The sequence below is a fragment of the Mytilus trossulus genome, chromosome 14, assembly GCF_036588685.1.
Source record: "Mytilus trossulus isolate FHL-02 chromosome 14, PNRI_Mtr1.1.1.hap1, whole genome shotgun sequence".
In the NCBI taxonomy this organism is placed as follows: Eukaryota; Metazoa; Mollusca; class Bivalvia; order Mytilida; family Mytilidae; genus Mytilus; species Mytilus trossulus.
Genome location: NC_086386.1, coordinates 7,575,276 through 7,596,570, shown reverse-complemented (window position 1 = coordinate 7,596,570; position 21,295 = coordinate 7,575,276).

The following is a 21,295-nucleotide window of genomic DNA, read 5'->3' as shown; positions in this document are numbered from 1 at the left end:
AATTCTGAAATTACAGTATACCATACCATACTTTTTTTGTTCTAACTTTATTTGTTATTGATATTTTCTACTCACCTTAAGTAGCTAACACTTTAACCGAGGCCATACTGTGTATATATTGGTTGTTTATTATGAATAAAGTTTTTGATAATTTGGTGATTTTTTTCAGTATTTTTTGTCTAACAATATTGATTGCAATTTCATGTTTGATTCAGTATCTATAAAATAATTCGTAGTTCTTATTTCAAAGACCAATTTTGAGATATCTCACCGATATCAAAAAGATAATCCGTGGATAATTATACATCATAATACAGAAAACTGATCTAGTCTGAAAATGGAGTCAAAATAATAATCAAAACAGGTTTTTTTTCTCAAATATGTCAAACATGGTTTGTATTTTTTTTAAATGATGCATTATCAGCACTTTATTTGAATCAACAAAAATGCGGACTGCAGTACAATAAACCACCCATTCCATCATCATTCGCTTTTTCATCGAAAATAAAGAATACAAGCAAAGACCAACAGCCACGAACAATACATACACGACGGTGGTTTAACCTGATGTTCAGTTCTCGTAACAACAAAAAACAAACCAAAGCAACAAACGACAACTGAGGGAATCGTATGAAATACGTAAAACTTTATGCGTGGACAGGGCTAAGGTGCCCACTAAAAATTATGCATGCGTCAATCACCATTCGAATCCACACTTAACTCGAAGTGTCAAAATCGGAAAGAGAACGCACTTGATAAAATAAGAAATCAGACGACTATTCCGATATCTAAAGGATAGACACGCAAACAAACACAAAGCTTACGATTACGGAAAACAAAATCAATGTGCGATTTTTAAGAATTTTATTGGCGACATAAGTTATATATCTCGTTCTTATACAAAGTTTGATCCTCTACCTTACATTACAAAATAACAGCGCAACATCTTCAGCCTTCAAAATATACACAGAAAAAATGTTCGGTTGGAAAACGTATCACAGAAACGATACATGTTTGCTTCGCATCACTGTGCAAATCTATCAATTTGGTACGGTATTTACATAATCTTGAAATTATTATTAAACAACAATCGGCTCAGAAGTGTTGCCTTATGATATGTCCACAGTTGCTATAACCCGATATAAAATTGGTATATGTCCCGGAAGTGGAACCTCTAACATCTTGCAGATCGACATAAAATTGGTATATGTCCCGGAAGTCGAACCTCTAACATCTTGCAGATCGACATAAAATTGGTATATGTCCTTGAAGTGGAACCTCTAACATCTTGCAGATCTGTTTCTGTTCATGTTTGAAACAAGTCTCACGTAATCTCACGTATAAACTCACCAAGCAAAGGCTGTACAGTGTTATAAGTCAAACAATGTTTTCTAAACATTAATGTTAAGCAAACTTTGAACCTTTGAAATATGAAGGCTTTTCAACATCAAGAACAGATTACCTTATCGGTATTTGGCAAAACTTTTAGGAATTTGTGGTCCTCAGTGACCTGCAACTTCATACATTATTTAGATTTTTAAACATTGTTTGATGCTACTTATTTTCATGATGGTTAATTTACAGGTAACACGGCATATTTTTTCGTTTTTCAAGTAAGCAATATACTGGTTGATGTTATAATAATGTTGGTTGGTTGTCCTATTAATCTATAATATTATCTTTTCATTCATAGATATGCATTTTTACTAATAAAACTATCCACAAAAGTCAGAATGAAGGAGATTTAAAAAAAAATATAGGTCATCATATGACCTTCAACAAGATCGTTACCATGGCATTAAGTGAATATATGCATTAGCTTAAGGGTCACCAAATGGCCTTCAACAACGATCTTAACAAATACTATTAAGTGCATACATGTATAATGAATGTGAAAAGTATATGTATATGGTTATTATTTTGTTGTTCACCTATCAAATGCAAATATAGACTGTAAATGAAAAAAGGTGACAAAATAATATTGAAACGGTATAAAATATAAAGAAAATAATTGCTAAGTAACTGTTGTAATTATATATTGAGAAAATCAATCTTTACCACGCCTAATTCCCACGGTTATATGATAGTATACTGATGTACAGAATTCAGTCAAGATGTACAGAAAACAATATGGAGGAAGAAATTAGCATTTTAAATACGATAACACTCATAATGATGTCCCAAATACAATTACATCTAAAGTATATAAACTGAGAACTTTATTGATATAACTGTAACTTGTTTACGTAACAAACACTTGTTATAGTCACCTTAATGCTCAATTGTTCCTCTCGTGTTAATTGGTCGGTTTTTATTAATGGGTTTTATCACGTCTTTGGTGTCCTGTCTATAAACGCTTATTAAGCGTCGTAATACATGACTTGCAAATCCAGAAGTAACATACAATGCAGAACCAGGGAACTCTCGTCTTCAGTTAAAGGATCTAGCAATCTATATCATATTATACATTAATGTACATAATAAAAGATATATGGCAAAGTTTATCAATTTGACATTACAGTGGGATTCTTGCAAATCTACTGTCCCAAGTCAAAAGCCCGAAATTCAGTGGTTGTCGTTTTTTTATTTGTTACATTTTTGTATTTCGGAACTTGCTTGTACATTATTAAGACCGTTAGTTTTCTTTATTGAATTATTTTACATTTGTGAATTTTGGGCCTGTTAAAGCTGACTATGCGGTAAAGGTTTTGCTCATTATTATTGACGGCCGTACGGTGAACTATCATGGCTATTATTTTCTGTATCATTTGGTCTCTTGTAGAGAGTTGTCTCAATGGCAAGCATACCACAATCATACCACATCTTTCTTTTTTTTATATTAATCGAAACTAACATTTGTATGAATTTTAGATAATTTCATGACTTACCTAACATGTATTGTTATCTAGTTATTAACCTGAGTGGTCAGACATCCTATCAATACCTGTATGTTTGCATTGTACAATTTCGTGGTTATCTGTTTGCGTTGACCTGATGCAGGTGTATTCGTAAGTTGAAATTTGGAAATAATCAAGCTTTCGTCAATGACAAGTACTTTTAGATATGAACTTTTTGTTCATGTTTTTATCAGATTATTTTCTCTCCAAATCACTTTTTCAATTTGTTTTTGTTTTTTTTAATTTTCTTGTGTTGCATGGTTGGCAAACGCTACTGCTAATGACATGATGTATTGATAACATACATTTCTGTTTTTCGTTGATATAAGAAAATATTAAACCTCGGTCACACCTTACCGGATAGCACGAACGGACGCCTAACGGATGAAAATAAAATTATTCCGTTCACAAAATTGTTATCCGTTGGGAGTCCGTTGATGTACACGTAACGGACATAACGGATGTCGAACGTTTTATCCGTTTTTCGTCCGTTAGAAGTCCGTTTCTCATCTGTTTAAAATCCGATTTATCCGAATTAAACTTCAGCCTCGGTCACACCTTACCGGATACGACGCCTAACGGATGAAAATAAAAGTTGTCCGTTGACAAAAGTGTTATCCGTTTGGAGTCCGTTGATGTACTGACCAACTTAAACGGACGCCTAACGAATGCATAACGGACATGCAACGGATATGCAACGGACGAGAAACGGAGACGTACCGGACAGAAAAAAAAATTTGCTTCTAGTTTTTGGAGAAAAAAAATTAATTTGTTTTTGACCCTGAGAAATAAAAATTGTCTGTTTCACCCTCAGCTGCCACTGTATGTAATGCTAAAATTAGAAGAAAAACATTTTTTTCGACTTGTCGCCCAAAACATAGATAGTGTGTGGCCGAAGGCGAAAAAAAAGTTTGTCCGGAAAAAAAAAATAAATAGCAAGAGAAAATCAAATGGTTGCTGCCCAAAAAGAATTCTCGAACTTTAAAAAATCTAATTGGCATTTCTGATGAGAAATTTTCAATTGGCATTTATCCGTTTCAGATCCATTCATCATCCGTTTTATCCGTTATGCGTCCGGTAGCAGTCAGTTTCACATTCGTTCAACATCCGTTAAACGTCCGTTAGAAGTTCGTTGGTAAATTTATCTGCCAGACCTCTAACGGATGTGTAACTGACACGTAACGGATACAAAACGGAAACGAAACGGACGAGTACCGTACAAAATGGACGCCTAACGGATATCCAACTGACATTTCATCCGTAAGACGTCCGTTCAAAGTTTTGAACATGCTCAAAATTTTCCACCAGACAGAACGGACGTCGACGGATAAAACGTACGCTTAACGGACATGCAACGGATATGGACGGACGCCTAACGGATAAGAACGGACGTTCAACGGACATGAACGGATTCATAAAAAGTTATCCGTTAGGCGTCCGTTCGAGCTATCCGGTAAGGTGTGACCGAGGCTTTTCAGACCTCCAACGAATGTATAGCGGACACGTAACGGATACAAAACGAAAACGAAACGGACGAGTACCGTACAAAACGGACGCCTAACGGACGTTCAATGGACATTTTATCCGTTGGACGTCCGTTCAAAGTTTTGAACATGCTCAACATTTTCCACCGGACAGAACGGACGTCGACGGATAAAACGTACGCTTAAAGGACATGCAACGGATATTGACGGACGTCTTTCGGATAAAAACGGAAGCATTACGGACATGAACGGATTGAAAAAAAAGTTAATCTTTAGGGTAGCAATACACAGTTAGGAGTTTAGTTTCGCATTTTGACCCCGGTTGATTTTTCAAATAGGAAAGTTATTGTGTAATAAAATTCATTTTTAGACAGATGAGTGCTAATTTAGCCTTCAAAGATGGTTTATGAGTGCATCAAGATTATTTTTTACATTTTTTATGGGCTGTTTTCTTTTTGACAATCCGTATTTTCATAGCTAGACCGTCCATCGGTTCAGAAATTAAACTGTTTGCAAACACTCTTTTTCTACACGAAGTTTTTGACGCAATTTTACATAAAAATGAGATGAAAGACATGTATATGCATTTCATTGGATTTGTTGAATGATATATGTACACAGTTTCAGAAAAGGTATTACTTCAAACGATTGAAATTCTACTATTAGCCAAATTTTGGGGAAATATGTGACATCTTTCCCCCCTTTTTTGCAATATTTTATAACAAATAAATGCAGATTCTTGCCATGGATACACCAAAAAGAAATTATATTTAACCATTTTATATACTAGATATAAAATCTATAGAAGATTCTGATTACATACATATGCCCATATATGACACAAACAGTAAGCCTGATATTGCAAAAAAGCAATGAAAAGGGGATGGTAAAACTCATAAGGGCAAATTTTAGTATTTTTTCCTAACTGTTTATTACTACCTAGGTGTCCGTTCGAGCTATCCGGTAAGGTGTGACCGAGGTTTTAAAAAACTCTGTTTTGAAGTCCCTCGCGCAAATATGACTTTAAATGGTTTTGTACTTTTCTATTCATTTCCGTTTTGGACAAATAACTGTTCGAGTATTCATTGCCCACTAGCTTTCAATATACACGTATTTCCTTTTCTGCGGCATTCCTGATTATGGTAAATACAGAAAAGCGTTTCTGTAAGCACCAATAGTATAAAGTGTTCATGTTGTGCTGTTATATTACTCTATGAGGAGATTCGGAGTGTAAAACGCTCACAAAAAGGTTTAAACTCGGAAAATTTAGTATATGTCTAAATCACTTTTGAAATCAAGTGGATGATGTTAGTTACTGTCTGCTATATCATATATGTTTGTTAACAACTTTAGTATAAATGAAGCTCTTCTGTTTCTGTTTCGATTCCAGCCATGTTTCAGGAGGGCAGGTTTTGATGGTTATTGTAAAACGGTGACATTTTGTTTTCACATGCTTGTCCGTTAATATGTAGTGGTGACTTTCTTACCTTTGTCTTTATATATTCAAATATATTCAAATATCATGATTATGTCTATACAGTCGAAATTAGATGGTCTTAATGAAAAAATTGCAATGAATTGAATGGTTGAAAAAGAATTATAGTGTTTGTGTTTGCCTTCATTAAATTACTACCTTATTTTCTAAAATTAAAATTAAAAGCTTTAGTCACGTTTGATAGAAAGTGATAAATTCGCCAGTAAAATGTGAACAAGAAACAAAACACAGTGTGACATGACACCATATTTATATTAGTATACATGATAAAGAGGAAATAGTAGACGATATCTGACATTTTATAACGTTTTCTCTATAGTTGTTCTCATTTTATCACGAAAATAGTCTTATGTTTTGGTAATTAGATATTTATGTGTATTCTTACTGCCATTAACCCCTATCCGGGTAGATTAAATATGACACATAGTTTTATTTTCAAAAGAATATTTTGGTACTACGAAATGGGTGAATTTGAAAACGGTTGAAGGTTGTAGCCATACGGTTATTAATGTATCGCATACGAGTATCCATTCAAAGTACATGTTATACAGCGGTTACTCATTGTACCGGACAGAGGTGATCTTTTATATGCTACATGCTGGTGACTATAAAGACATCGATGTTGTTTTCTTTTAAAGTTGACGCAACAATATTGATTACAGAAACATAATTAAGTTCTTTACAGAGCTTTTAATTGACATAATATGTATAAATCATTTTTTTATATGAATAAGGCCGTTAGTTTTCTCGTTTGAATTGTTTTACATTGTCATTTAGGGGCCTTGTATAGCTGACTATGCTGTATGGGCTTTGTTCATTGTTGAAGTAGTTATCAAAGGTACCAGGATTATAATTTAGTACACCAGACGCGCGTTTCGTCTTCATAAGACTCATCAGTGACGCTCATATCAAAATATTTATAAAGCCAAACTAGTAAAAAGTTGTAGAGCATTGATGATCCAAAATTCCAAAAAGTTGTGCCAAATACGGCCAACTAAAGGTAATCTATGCCTGGGATAAGAAAATACGTAGTTTTTCGAAAAAATCAAAGTTTTGTAAACAGGAAATTTATAAAAATGACCACATTATTGATATTTATGTCAACCCAGAAGGCCGTACGATGACTTTAGTTGATAATGCCTGTTTTGTTTTGGTCTCTTGTAAACAGTTGTCTCATTTGCAATCATACCACATTTTTTTTTATAAGACGTTAGTATAACCGCCAAATGTGATTGGAAAAAACTGGTACAGAGTTTGATCTAACATAAAAATCAAATGTCTTATATAGAAATAAGAATAATGATGTAGTGTGATTAAACATGGTACATACGTCACCTTGACACCAAAAGCAAAGAAGATATTAACTATAGATGATCGTTTGGTCAGAACTTTACATGACCAAGCATCGAAGCCATAAACGCAGTCTTTAAATATGTAAAATATACCAAACAAGAAATCTAACTACTTAGTTCATGAAAAAACAAAATAATGCGTAAAACAGAAATTGAACAGATTTCTAACTTGTGACAACGAGGTTAAACATTCAATTATGTGTGTATCCTAGCCCACCATAAACTTGGGACAGGGGTGTAACAACCAAATTTTAAATCCGTTAGAGATTTATTAAAGATTACACACTGAAAAAGACATCTTATAAGAAAAGAATAACACTTTATTTTATTGCATGAAAGTTATTTGGATTGATACGATAATAAAATCCTATCTTTTACATCAGAGAATCTTTAGTTGTGTTAGTCCTGTAATGAAGTACTTTTATATCCCTTATCAATTTACAAATCTTTAATATAACGATTAAAAGAATCTTCATTATCTTCAAACTAGCGGTCTTATCTAAAATGTCAAGACATAAAATGCTCGACTGTAGTTTTTGCCGATTTGGTTAAAGTAAATCATTACAATAAAATATTTAAAATATAAAACATCGCAATTTATGTTTAATTTATGTGAAAAAAAATCATGCAAACAATATAATGCAAATTTACCAGGCTGAGTATAATATATTATATGTTTCCTATTAAGAATTTTAAAACAACCAACAGTAAGTTATTCTGGTTAATAAATATGGTAAAAGCTTCAAGTTTGTAAGCAGCCACAATGTTTGATGAAATAACCACCAGTAGGTTTAACTGCTTTATAAATATGGCTTAATCGTCCAGATTCCAGTCCCTATTATTGTTAAAACTACTAACTGTAGGTTCTCCTGGTTTAAAGATATGAGGAAAGCTTCCAGATTCCAACCACAATGATTGATGAAACAACCAAGAGTAGGTTCTACTTATTTATAGATATGAGGAAAGCTACAAGATTCCAGCCATAATGATTGATGAAACAACCAAGAGTAGGTATACTGTTTTATAGATATGAAGAAAGCTACAAGATTCCAGCCATAATGATTGATGAAACAACCAAGAGTATGTATACTGATTTATAGATATGAGGACAGCTACACGATTCCAACCACAATAATTGATGAAACAACCGAGAGTAGATTCTATTGGTTTATAGATATGAGGAAAGCTATAAGAGTCCAGCCACAATAATTGATGAAACAACCAAGGGTAAGTATACTGATTTATAGATATGAGGAAAGCTACAAGATTCCAGCTTCAATAATTGATGAAACAACCAAGAGTAGGTTCTACTGATTTATAGATATGAGGAAAGCTACAAGATTCCAGCTTCAATAATTGATGAAACAACCAAGAGTAGGTTCTACTGGTTTATAGATATGAGGAAAGCTACAAGATTCCAGCTTCAATAATTGATGAAACAACCAAGAGTAAGTAAACTTATTTATAAATATTGATTATGAATATAGATTATGGCAATTAAATTCATATTTATCACACTTTCGCTATTTGTGGTATAATACTTCAGGTGTATTAACATTAATTTTGTTTTTCTTTTATTCGCGAAATAGTCGTGTAAACATAAGAAGTTATAGTTTGACGGTTGAACGAGAAACCACCCTATTTATAGTGCTTCAATTACCTGGATTAACATGATCAAGGCATCTATTGACCACCGTATGGACTTCAACAATGAAAAAACCGTATACTGGGATATAAAAAGGCATGACATGATTAAATGCGAAAATATTTTAGCAAATGAACGCTACTAACTAGTCACTATTATGTATATTCCCCATTTCCATCCTTAATTTTATTTTTAAGTCAGAAAAAAATATTATACACTTCGGCTTCATCTATTAAAGCTTTTACATAGTACATATGATGTCCGGGCATTAAGTATGTACATGTATATTAAGTACCAAAAAGATGAGCTGATCAAATCTATTGTTAAGGGTTATATTGACTATGCAGTAAATATGTTTTTTTATTTGTCTTAAAATTTGACAACTCTTTAATCTTACACTCCCCATCTGATAACAGGAGTTAAAATGATTCCATAACAAAAGCTTTGCACGGCATTGAAGAAAGGCATTTTTATCCTAATTGTTGCATATTTGAATATGACATATTTGTGACAGCTGTGTTCCCTTTGTTTAAGTCGATCTTTTGGCGTATGGCGTATCACATGATAATCATTGTACCTTTGATAACTATTTACACCACTGGGTCCATGCTTCAGTGTTGACATTAATATCAATTATATGGACATTTTTAATAACTTTCCTGCTGACAAAACTTTGATTTTTTTTTTTAAATCTAAGGATTTTCATATCCCAAGAAAAAAGATTACCTTAGCCGTATATGAAACAACTTTTTGGAACTAAGGGTCCTCAATGCTCTTCAAATTTGTATGTGTTTGGCTTTATAACTATTTTGATCTTCTGGCGTATGTTTCCACTCAACAAACCAATTTTAAGATTTACTTTTTACATTGAGAAGGGGTGTTATTATATGTACTACAAATACCTGATGACATGTTGTTGAATTATTTGGCATGTTAGTTGGCGGTGCACATATTTTATCTGTCTTAACCTTTTGCTGTTTCAAGCTTTTATCATAATTTTGTTTTTCTTAATTTACCATAGATCTTATGACGGAAAGTGTATTATTTTGTATGGGAGCACCACTTGTATACTTTTGATACAGCCGTTTCTATTTGTACTTTACTTCCCTGGTGATTGAATCAAGTAGCTGTAGCACATCATTTATAAGATGCATAACTAGTATTCAAGACCAGAACAGAAGACTCAAAAAACGAATAACTAGTAAATTTGCAATTACTATATTTCGCAGGTAGAATACATGTATTTTTAAACTATTATGCAAAAGAATATGTGATTGTGATATATTTTAATAAAAAGTTACACTATATGATTTTATGTTTGCTTATTCCGTGAACTACAATAGTAAAAACTAGTCAGTATGCTCTATGTCCATTGTTGATTGAGGTGGAAAGTTGCATTGAAGATTTATTATCTTTTGGATGTTTAAAAAAAATGAGGAAAATAATGAGGAGAGTTTATTCACATGTCCTACAGATGGATGTATGAAAAGTTTTTCAATATACTAAGATCTGGAATTGCATCTTCACGTTAATAACTGCCTTTTGGTTCCAGAAAAGCAATGCAGGATAGATTTAACCAAAACACTCTATGTTGATAAATTAAAAACCAGTGAGACCCGACCTGTTGTTAAATTTTCTGACACAGTTCAGAGCTCTGGTGAAGCAGACTTAGATCAAGGATGGGCTTTGCGGAAACAACGAAAAACCACTCGCTTCAACGATACGCAAAAGAATGAGAAGTTTAAACAGAGAACCATAACAGAAAACAAAGCTGATCCTACTGAAGTCGTTAATGAAATGAGACATAAAAAACTAGCAAATGGAGACAGAATGTTTGAAATTGGTGAATTCCTTTCTTCGCAACAAATACATAGCTATTTTTCTAGGACATTCAGGAACTTAATCAGTCTTGGCTAAGCTGTCTGCAACCAATTAAGGGCATATAAAACAGATATAAATTTTGTAGATTTATTTTTTCATAATTTTGACACAACTTTTCCTTAAGATTTGAAATCTAAATATGCGTATAAAAATATACCTTCATGACTAACTTTCTTAAGATATTACCATTTGATTTTGAATGTTTGAGGTTAAAGGGTAAAGAAAAGCATACTTCAAATCTTTGATGAAAAAAAATTCAAATATTTAAAAAAAAAAAAAGAAAAAAAGTTCATTCAGTATTTGGTAAATAAGAGTTGATTATGCTTTAAATAGGCTGTAAAGAAAGTTTCAAAGTTAAAAGATACCCTTTAGTAACATAAAATTGTTTTGAATTTTGCAATGTGTAATAATTACTCTTGCTGCTGTATTATTTGCCCATACATTAGGTGCAAATATATGAACAAGTTATTACTTCCCAAATTATATGTAAATTTGTATATATACATCTGACACCATTTATTGTCTCCTATGTTGTCATTTGCCACGACTTTCATCTGTCATATGTCCGCTTATTACCTTTTATATTTTGATATCTTTTTATGAAACCTTTATGTACACAGGATGAAATCCACAAGGCTACATCAATTTCTTTTTTAACATTTTTATTTTTTCTTGAAAAGGGGGTGGGGATACTATCAATAACCAAGTAATCTTACATTTCCACCAATTATTGATGCTATCAGTCTTTTTTTTTTAACTGTTGCTGAGGTTAAATATTTTAATTTCTAAATGGCTGATTTTCTTATTTGTTTCTAGTAAATAGTTATCAAAGGTACCAGCATTATAATTTAGTACGCCAGACGCGCGTTTCGTCTACATAAGACTCATCAGTGACGCTCATATAAAAATATTTATAAAGCCAAACAATTTTACAAAGTTGAAGAGCATTGAGGATCCAAAATTCCAAAAAGTTGTGCCAAATATGGCTAAGGTAATCTATGCCTGGGATAAGAAAATCCTTAGTTTTTAGAAAAAATCAAAGTTTTGTAACAGGTAATTTATTAAAATTACCACATTGTTGATATTCATGTCAACACCGAAGTGTTGACTACTGGGCTGGTGATACCCTCGAGGATGACACGTCCACCAGCAGTGGTATTGACCCAGTGGTGTAAATAGCTATCAAAGGTACCAGGATTATAATTTAGTACGCCAGACGCGCGTTTCGTCTATATAAGACTCATCAGTGACGCTCATATCAAAATATTTATAAAGCCACACGATTTATACAAAGTTGAAGAGCATTGGGGATCCAAAATTCCAAAAAGTTGTGCCAAATACATCTAAGGTAATCTATGCCTGGGATGAGAAAATCCTTAGTTTTTAGAACAATTCAAAGTTTTGTAACAGGAAATTTATTAAAATGACCACATTATTGATATTCATGTCGTAAATTACTGCATTATACCAAACAGATTATCTTGCTCATTTACTTCAGCTTATCATATCATTATTACTTGATTTCATTAAATACTCATACTTTCGGAATATGACCAACATCAAAAGGCATTTATATAGTGAGTAAAGATTACTTTAAGACACTTATAAATGTACTAAGACTTACATCTGAAACAGTCATTTACAACATTAACCGCCCTAGTGAATTAAATTTGTTAAAGCAACTTTTTATGTGGAATTGTGGGTTGATAAAATATTTAACCCAACATACCGATACATTTTTGTTCATGTAATTGAACACAACGAGAATGGCTATTTTTTTCTTTGGCCTAACCAGGCATTTTGATTTACAACTGCACAATTCTTTAAATGAAGATTTCTGACAGAGCTGTTATAACATATATTGCATAATATAACACAACTGAAACGGGGTCCTATTTCAGACAAAATGACACAAGTCATTTTATTTCTTATAGAATAAAATGTTAACGGTTTAAATTCTTTAGAATGTTTTTATTTTTTTCATAAAAAGCAATTATTAACTTTTAATAACATTTTAAATAACATCTTCATATAATATTCAATTACATCTAGTATATCAGATGTCTTGAAAGGCTTTTTAATTTGACCATTTGGTTCGGCAAGCATATTTCATGTAAATCATACGAACAGGAAAGAGTAGAACCACGCATTCAGCTGACTAAAGGGGTTTATCTCGGCTAACGTCAACTTATAAACAGTAAAGTCATAAAACTACTGAACTTCAAGGAAAATTCAAAACTGAAAGTCTCTAATCAAATGGCAAAATTAAAAGCTCACACGCATCAAACGAATTGAAAACAACCGTCATATTCCTGACTTGGTAAAAGCATTATTCTTATGAAGAAAATGGTGGATTGAATCTGGTGTTATAGCTAGCTAAACCTCTAATTTGTATGAGAGCCGCAACAAATTCCATGATATTGACAACGATGCGTGAACAAAACAAATAAACAGATATAGGCAAAAATTACAAAAATACAGCGGTCAACATATGTTATAATCTTAATCACGTAAAAACAAATTACAAATATTTAACAAAATTATACTGTAGAAGTTGTAATATAATCATAATTTATGAAGATGTGGTTAGTTTGCCAATGAGACAACAATCAACCAAAGCGCAAATGAATTGAATGTGAGAAACTATAGGCAATTGCACGGCCTTTAACAATGAAAAAAAAACGTATAGTCGGCTATAAAATAATATGACAGATTAACAATTTGATAGTGAAAACTAACGGCCTACATGTTATTTTGACAAAATAATTTACGAAAAATAAATATGAATCCAGAACAACCATTGAACTACACACTCATTACTAAAGACAAGCACATAACAAATGTGGCGGTGTTAACATGTTTGTAAGCTCTCAATTCTCCCCTAGCCAATCGGGTCTTTTGATGGAGCATTGATTTTAATAATTGTCGTAGGATAGTTTATTGGTTCATATTGGTATTACTATACTGAAATCAGCACTTGAAAACTAAATTTTAAGATCCTGATTTGATTTTGCAGAGAGTAAATAATGTAGATTACACAGATAATGTCCAAGCAATCGGAGTTCTTGAGTAAAATTGGTTTCATTTTGTTTTATCATGTGGTTTCATATATACGGAGGCCGTTAAATTCAGGACGAAGTCTTATTTTTGAAATCGTTATACAGACTTAGCTAATTTGATATCACGAATTCAAGTTACATTATCTAACTCGTTGGTGTATTTGTTGATTTTTTTTTTTACATTTTGTCATGTCGTGTTGATTATATTAACACTTATCTCCACCCTATGCGCAACAAAAATGTGACGGTTTTTGTTTGAGTCAGTTCAACCCGGAACATATATAAACAGTATAGTATTTCTTTTGATGCGGTAATAAATAAGCAATTGACACCTATCAGGATAAATCGTAGTAATAAACTGTTAATAAATTCTTTTTACTTTTATGGTATTAAAAATGTCTTCACACATAACAAATTTGAAAACAAACAAAGAATTTACAAGGTAAAAATACTGTACATTTTCTAGTAGGAATGTACGGATATATACTGTTTTAACACCCTCTAATGTTGTCGTTCATCTTACTGGAACGGTTCCAAAACAACATTAACCCTGTTTGACTTATCTATGTCATTTTCTTTTTTTCTCATAAAATTATATTTTTTTACACATCCTATCAAAAGAATGAAGTGGCTGCAGATTTAAAGTCAATTGGGGCCCGTATGTTCTTCTGTTCGGCCATTTGTAATAAGTTGTGTTAACTGAGTGAGTAATAGCTATAATTAATGGGCTTTGAATGGAAATTGAAATTGAGGATGGACACGGGAAATGTGTCAAAGGGACAACAACCCGACGAAAAAGTAGAAAACAGCCCATGGCATCCAATGGTTCTTCAACACAGCGGGAAATCCCGCACCCAGAGGCATCACATGTTCAGTCGGTCAATAATTTAACTAATGTCGTATGCATTTTAAGATTAATCAACATTATACTATTAATTTTGTTTGACGTAAGACGTTTCTTTGAGATGTTTCAACAAATTGTACCTCGATATAGAATAGTCAATATATGAAACAGTGTCGTTTTGGAGATATACGATCTACCCAATCTGATGAATAAGTACAATTACAAAGATAAACAGAACGCCATCAAATGGCAAAATCAAAAGCTCAAGCATATCAAAGAAAAAAAAGATGTATTTGTTTGGCTGCGTTTTGTATATTATTAATACAGACTCAGCAATGTCTGCTACGAAAACGTTAAACCCCAAAAATGCTGAATTCCGAGGAATATTCAAAACGGAAAGTCCTCAATCAAAAAGTTAAACACACCAAAAGAATGGATAACAACTATCATATTCCTGACTTGGTACGGGCATTTTCGTATGTAGAAAATGGTGGATTGAACCTGGTTTTATATTTAGTGAAACTTCTCACTTGTAGGATAGTGGAATGGGGATCCAAAGACAAATCAACATTCTCCTGTAATCAGAGTTTCACAACCTTACGACAATGTATAGGGTTTATTGGTGGCCTGATAAAAAGACAAATTGTTCGTCTTTTCCAACATTTCATCAACTTTTTGGGGCTCGTCTTGTTTCATAGAAATCGACCAATTATGAAAAACCAACCTTAATCAATTAATCGCAATTAATGTAATTGAGGTTCGTGTGAGTCATATACATGTAACATAAAATTGTTATCGATGTATGGTATTTACAACCAATAGGGCCTTCCAATTTTTACCAAATATACAGAACAACTTCAAAATCATTAATAAATAATAGTGCTTTCCCTTTTAGTATGTACTATGTACATGCAGCCGACATTAATGACATATTGCAGTGCATATGCATCATTTCTATGGAAATATTTTGAATTCTTCCTCGATTTATCTAATTTTCAGTTTCCGGAGCTAAGTTTAAACTCTGTATCGATTGTAACATAAATCTCACACCGCACAACTGTTTCGCCTTTTTCTGAAAGATATAATTCGTGCTAGTATCGTCCTTAGAAATTCAAGCAATAAATTACACATGTGAAATAACTTTTCTACTTTCGTGTATAACCTTGATTCTTTAGCATACGACAAGGAACATCTCAGATGTACATTACGGGCAAATGTGAATTGGAAAAAGTGACTATAAATATCATGTTTCTAGTTTAAAAACATATATTCGTGATATATTGTGATTTTTTAGATAATAAGGAACGTTATAAAATGTCAAAATATCAGCTTTTATTACCTTTACAAAAAGTGTAAAAGGTTTGGTGGGCTACATACTCAGGTGTTCAGGAGATATAGTATTGTATTCCTTCTTTATATCACAAAATAAAATTATAATATGATCTTTGTCAGCTTTGTGACTGGTCGATGTCTTGACCTACAAATATTAAAATATAAAAGAATTTAAAAAAAATAAGATGTTTTTAATAACCATCGAAATAATTATATTGATTGATTGATTGTTGGTATTTAACGCACATTAAAGCATTCTCAGTTTGAATTTTTCGAAAAAACCGGAGTACTCTGAGAGAATCAATGACAATCGACAGGGACACTAGGAATCATATAGTCAATTGCAATAAGAATCGAACACACAATATGTGCTGTAGTCGTTACAATGTTTTTAATATACCTCAGCTGGACAAACAGCGAAATGATTAAAGCTATTTTTTTTTTTTTAACTTTTTTAAAAATGATGTGAAAGATACCAAAGGGACATTCAAAATTTATAGAAAAATTAAATGACAACGGAATAGCAATAAAAAAGGAAAAAGATCAACAGTCAACAACGGTTATCAAAACACAAAATTGAAAAGACTGAGCAACACGGACTGGACTCCTTACACATACCAGGGGAGATCTCATGTGCTCTGGTAATTAGTTATGTATCTTTTAGGTGATACCATATAACATCAGAATAGGACATTTGATACTTTCTTGTGTGTTAAAATCTTTTGCATTAAATCATATTAAATGACTAAAACTCATTAAAACCAAACGATACACCACTTTATAGATATAATCATCAGTTCCCTGTCATAAATATATCTTTCAAGGTTCACAACTTAAATCTCCCCCTTTTCTACCTCAACAGTCTCTTCCATAAACATATGTTAATCATGACATGTTATTTTTGGCCCTTATTATTCGAAATTTTCTGAAACTCAAAATTTATACTTAATAGTCTCATCTTTATGTGAGGATGTACACAATTGTTATATCATACTTGGAAAGTTTCATGCAAATAATATCAAATGTTATAAATGTATGTTTTTAGTTTATTTATTGCATTCCGTTTAATAACTTTATATCTATATCTTATATAAAAGCAAAATTTATCATGTTTATATCCTGTACATATACATGTTTAAGCATTGATCATATTGCGTTTATTGAAATTTGAAACGTTACTGCAACCAAGTAAATATCGAACCAACTGTGACCGATGGTTTGAAACAAGAACCACATGCATGTCGGACCTTTCTTTCTTGAATCACTGTTGCTGAAGCTCATGTTCTTGATTCTTTCTGTGGTTTTTTTCTGACATTTATATAGCTGGGTAAAAGCTTTTGTAAAAGTGCAGCTGCCAGCATTACAGAACAGGATGCATGGTTTGGATCCTCAATGCTCTTCAACTTTGTACTTGATTGTCTTTATAACTATTTTGATATGAACGTCACTGATGAGTCTTATGTAGACGAAACGGCGCGTTTTGCGTACTTAATTATAATCCTGGTTCTTTTGATAACTATTGACATACAAAATTTCGAAGTATGTTTAAAATTCTTTAGTAATTTTATTTAAATCTTTTTATATACTTTAAAATTAAAAGAATTGTCAGCTAGTTTAAAATGCAGGCTGAACACAAATAAATTATCGCAATTTAACCTCTTTTTTTTCAAATTTAGACATGAAATAGACGAAATATGCTAGATAAAAACTTCATATTTCATCAGACTTATTCTCGTAAAATACACACACATTATAAGAAGCACACATGCTAAACTCAGTCATAAATGATAATAAATTATGGAAGATAATTAACCTGCTACTTTGTCACTTGACAAAAATGCGTATGCTTATACGAGAGAGAAAAATCAGATTGATAGTTTTTTGCTTTATGTTCGTTGGCAAATAGCTCATGGAATGTCATGACTATAATAAATTGACATAATGATCGATGCTGCCAATATACTTATATTGAAGATGTTTGTACATCAATCATTATTGATTAGGGACACAAAGCACTTTCGGTAATCTTGTTCTCCAAACCAAACCTGCTCACATATAAAAGTTTTATCACCTTTATTTAGTTTTTTTTTTCATAAAACCTGAAGGTTGTTGCCTATAATATCTTAACTAGTGCAGTCCCTTATCATAGCCGGACCAACAGGACATAAAGTGTGCATGTCGAAAAAAAATTATAAGATTTTAAAGCATGGTCTAGGTAATAAATACTATGACCGGTCCAAGACATGTTACATTTATAATAACCAATCTAGTGCATTTTCTGATAAAAAATGAGAAGAACGTAGAATTGTCAGTTTAGCCGAATTAACTTTGGATAGTGGTATGCTTTTATTTTAACAATATACATATGAAAGTAAAAATGTGCTTTAATTACTATTAACAAACCTATTAGTTACACTACTGTTAGAGATTAAAACAAGTTGCACTTGAAGTGAATATTGTGTTGCATTCGCTTAGGTATGTTGTTAATACTATGGCGGCAAATCAAAGTGTTAGCGGAAGGTGCTTGAAGCGCCATTGTAGGTGGAAGAGTGATTCAAGCAACAACGGCTACGTAGCCGACTCCGTAGAAAGTAGATTAGCCATATCAAAGACTGTTGCTTGTAGTTTATTTATTTTTAATATTTTTCTATCTTTGTTGCTCTATGCAGTATTCGAGCTAGTCAACATCAAAAATTTGTGCGTGTTTTTCTTTAAATAGTTGAGTTAAGTATTAAGCAGAAAGAAGACACATAAGTATAACGAGAATTGATGTTCTTCTTGCGCATGTGTATATGTAACAAATGTGAGTGTAGCCGTAGGAATTCTTGGTTGTTAAGTGGCGGATTAACACAGTTAATTCTAGGCTGTACTTCATGCTGTGAACATCGTATTTTTTACTGGTTTTTAAGGAAAAAAGATTTGCATACTTTTGTATTTTGATAAATATATTGATTTCAATCTAGGTGGTTTGGCATTATAAACGTAGTCGTATTGCGACTTGTGTACCAAATAATGTATAGCCGGTGAGTCCCAATGACTCGATTTATTTTCTATACCAACATTAACAAACAAGAATTATGTTTCTTTTTGACTAGAATGGTCCAACACGTCGATGTTCGTTGACATTGACAAAAGGACACAGTTTTTTATCTGATCAGCAACGAAACATTCAGTTATTCTAATACGCACGGTTAACACGAGTTTATTTTCATTGAACAATGTTGTTATTGTATTCACATTGTATAGTGTATAAATGTTAATATTGATAATTTGTCTTATTAAATCGACAGCTTACAATAAATATGCAGTACTCGAGCTAGTCTACAACCCAACTTTGTGTTGTGTTTTTCTTTAAATAGTTGTGTTTTTCTTTAAATAGTTGTGTTTTCTTTAAATAGTTGAGTTTAAATGTATGAAGCGGAATGAAGACTTTAAAAAAAAAGTTTGCTATATTCCCATTTGAATAACCAACGGAGTATAACATCAAGTGATTAAATACACACACAAAAAAAAACAAGGAAGGGACTTTACATTTTATATTTTGTGGTTTGATTTGGTAAGTCAATCAATCATTTATTTATTCTATTTATTCAATTGTATAATGTATTATTAATTAGATAAGCGTGATATTCATTTATCTATTCATTTATTTTACAAGTATTATCGTTTATTGAGTTATACAATGTTGGTTTAAATTCAGGCGGAAACCCGGTTAAGATGGAACAAAAGAATCGAGGCTCTATATTAGAGAAGGCGATAAATGCTTACTGTAATGTTAACTATGGTACCACAAATTTTAAAAATTAACAAAAACAAATAAATGACAATTTTCTGCTCAATTGAAAGTACTTAACTAAGCACAGGATTTTATTTTAACAATTACACCTTGGTTTTGATTGGTTGATAGCCAGTGTATTTTTCACTAATTTACTGTTATCAATGAATATTGTTAATTTTTAACGCCGCCGAGGTACATGCAAATAGGATATGCTTTTTTACCCTGTCTGCTGTGGTATTCGCCCCGAAATACTCTATCCGATCTGACGCTTGTAACGTCAAGATCATCAATGCGTTTTTGAACATTAACATTCGATGTAATGAAACAGATATATCATGTTAAGGAGTGGTATTTGCGAAGAAAATAATCGTGTATTTGCTTTAAATTTATAATTTTTATCTCACAGTTTATCAAGTAGTTTCTATAAAATGTTATTGAAATGCAATGTCGTCATCAGTATTGTTTTATTATTGATTTGCTCGACTATCATAACAAGACTGCGGTAAATCATGTTCTTTTCTCTAAATGTTATCACTGTTCCAATTTGCAATATATGTACATGTATTTTGATATTCTTTCCTTAGAATTAAGGAATGATTGATAAATTTGTTTTCTTCTGTCTATGAAGAAATAACATTAAAAATGCGTGGCACACTGAATAACCCACGTAGCAGGTTATCTAAAAGTGGGCACCACATTTAAAAGGTTTGCCAAAAAAAATAAATTATTTTAGTCATTCCTTATAATTTAATCCTTAATTCTATTTTTCAAGAGTAAACCAAGAAAATATGTTGATACGTCACGGTCACATGACGAAAATATGTCCATGAGCTGATAAACAAAAAAAAAAAAAAAATTAAATGAATATGGTGTACTCTTTGAAATGTTTTATTCGTGTTTAGTCGACGACTTTTTATTGTAAGAGTTATTTTCCCAAACACTGTTTTCTTTGTAATGAGATGTTCTAACATAACATAACAGTAAAAAAAGATAAATTTACTTTACCAAATTGCTCTCTAGATCCTAAGGATTGTTTAAAGATATTTATAAAAGTACTTGTGCAACATGTTTGCTTAATTGAGATTAATATATGGTGAATTTGATCTGCTATATCCAATAACATCTTATAATTATATTGATTGCATCAGTATTTCCGCGTTATAATATTATAATATTTGAGGAGTGTGCAACACAATATAAAGGTCAAATTATCTATTTATATTCAACAGACCAATTGTTTTTAGATGCACTGTGACGCTAAATAAAAAAGAAATACAACTGATTTGATAAATCCTCAAACAAATAGCGTCTTTCAGTAAACGAAGATAACTATTACCTGTACTTATACACATGCACTTAATGCTTAAGAGGCTGATTCAAAGTTTAACATCTGATGTTTTGATAAATATTGAGTGAACTACAATACAGTGACGTAGGGTAAGGAATTTCTAGCTTACAATTAAAAGAGGTATTTTTGACTTGCATTCTACACTTTCGAAAATGAGATTTTAACGTCAGATATCATTCT